The sequence below is a fragment of the Olea europaea genome, chromosome 11 (assembly GCF_002742605.1).
Source record: "Olea europaea var. sylvestris chromosome 11, O_europaea_v1, whole genome shotgun sequence".
Lineage (NCBI taxonomy): Eukaryota > Viridiplantae > Streptophyta > Magnoliopsida > Lamiales > Oleaceae > Olea > Olea europaea.
In genome coordinates, this window is record NC_036247.1 from 27,506,933 (window position 1) to 27,509,183 (window position 2,251).

Genomic DNA, 2,251 nt, shown 5'->3' on the forward strand with positions numbered 1-2,251 from the left:
TGGTAATCTATGTTCCACCAAGTCTCTATCTAAACTAGGCATTTGTTCATATTCCCAAGCAAAACAATCTTTATACTCCTTTAACAAAGCGACTAATTTGTCACTAACCTCTTGATCGAGCATCTGGCTGATGAATGTTGGACGATCTTCTCCTTCATTGCCAATATTTACTTTAATCAGAGAGTCTTGTGCTTGAGCGTATCCAGGCTTGATGATCCGCATTACTTCATCGTCCAGCTCCTTTGTAAGCATTTCTTCTTCTAAACAATCCACCTTGTTGACTTCTCGGCCAATACTTTGTTCCAACTCGAATCTGGCTCTTCTAAGGCCACTATATTTGGCCTCATCTATCTGAACATTTCAGTGAGTGCGTCCACTGAAAATGGCTCTTTGCTTTGCGCGACAACTTGAGTTTCTTCCCCATCTTGTACTACCCTGACAGGTCCATAGTTTCCTTCGTACATGAACTTTTCCACTGAGTTTGCTTCTGCGATAAAAGGCCTATGATCGGCCTGTACCACCTCTACTTCACCCTTTTTATTCCAAAAAATCAGGCATTGATGGAGCGATGAGGGTATACAGCGACTTCCGTGTATCCAATCTCTTCCTAGTTAACACATTGTAACTAGTAGGACCATCTATTAGAAAGAAGACTGTGGTCCTAGTAGTTGTACTTATAGTTATGTCCAATGACATAACTCCCTTAGCTGCAGTTGCTCCTCTGTTGAAACTTGTAAGGATGACTTCTGTTGGAATCATATCCTCTTCTGTCTTTGCAAATTTTCTTATCATCCTAGATGGAATGGTGTTTATATAACACATTGTAACTAGTAGGACCATCTATTAGAAAGAAGACTGTGGTCCTAGTAGTTGTACTTATAGTTATGTCCAATGACATAACTCCCTTAGCTGCAGTTGCTCCTCTGTTGAAACTTGTAAGGATGACTTCTGTTGGAATCATATCCTCTTCTGTCTTTGCAAATTTTCTTATCATCCTAGATGGAATGGTGTTTATAGCTGCTCCATTATCGACAAGCACTTTTGCCACAGGTATGCCGTTAACTAGAGCTTTAACGTACAATGGCCTCAAGTGTTTAGTCAATTTCATGGCTGGCCATTTAAAAATAACCTTTTCGGCAGCCTCTATTTCTACTTCCTGCTTGTCCTCTATTGAGTTATCCTTTTGTGATAAGTCAACATGCAGCATATTGCACTGAGTCTCTTTCTCCTGAATTCTCCTTTTACTGTTTTTTGATGCTTTCTCTTCAGTTACCCAACCCGTGGGAGGAGGCATTATTCTCGGAGGCGATCCATAGTTTTCAAAACGAGGCACTCTCTTCTTCCTTTTGGGTGTCCCGTATAGCACGTAAAAATCGAAAGGACGCCCAGATGGTTCTCCCAGTAAGTCTACTTCACGAACTCCCTCTCGATGTAGTTGCTTCAACAGAGTATTGTGCGATACTCCTCTTCTTTTCCTTTCTGCTTCCAGATCAATTTCCTCTTCAATGTCTGTCATACCATCATCTTCCTCACCATTGTAGGCCTTTCTAGAAGTCTGGCCTTCTTCATATTCCAGCACGCATACTTCTCCTTCGTTATCCTTCCTTTCTTCTTCTTCTTTCTCTTTATTCTTGAACTCATTGGCTAGTAAATAATTATTAGCCACAACAGGAGGTAACGTACCGAACTGAATAGTAAGGGGCTGATCTGGATCTTCTCCATCTTTTCTGTCTCGCTCAAACTTCGATCTCCCAGAGGAAGTTTCTGGCAACTCTTTTATTGATTCATCTGTACCGGTCTCTTCACTATCTTTGAGAACATTTTGATTGGTTACCTTGAGTAGTTTAGGCGCTTTAGGATGTGGCACTCCCTGTTGTTGCCTCATCATTCGTCCATAATTTCGTTGGAAATACCTTTGTTGGGTTCTAGTCATCTCGTCGAAGGGTATTGCCCTTCCTGCATTATACTGGAAGGAATGCCATACATTTGGCCGGCGAGGTTGCGGCCTGAATGTTCTCCCATTATCTACTGGCCTGAACTGTCTCTCAAAAGACGGTCCCTTGTAGAACGATGTACCTCGCCTTCTACCAGGCTGAGCGTTTGGGAGGAGAGTAGGGCGATGGGGATGCTGCCATATCCCTGGTTTCTCCGTATTCCCACTCACTTCTCTTTTACATCTTGCACACAAGACGTCTTCATCCTTCTTTGGCTCCTTCCCTTTAATACGCTCAAAGACACTGGGATGTGGTCT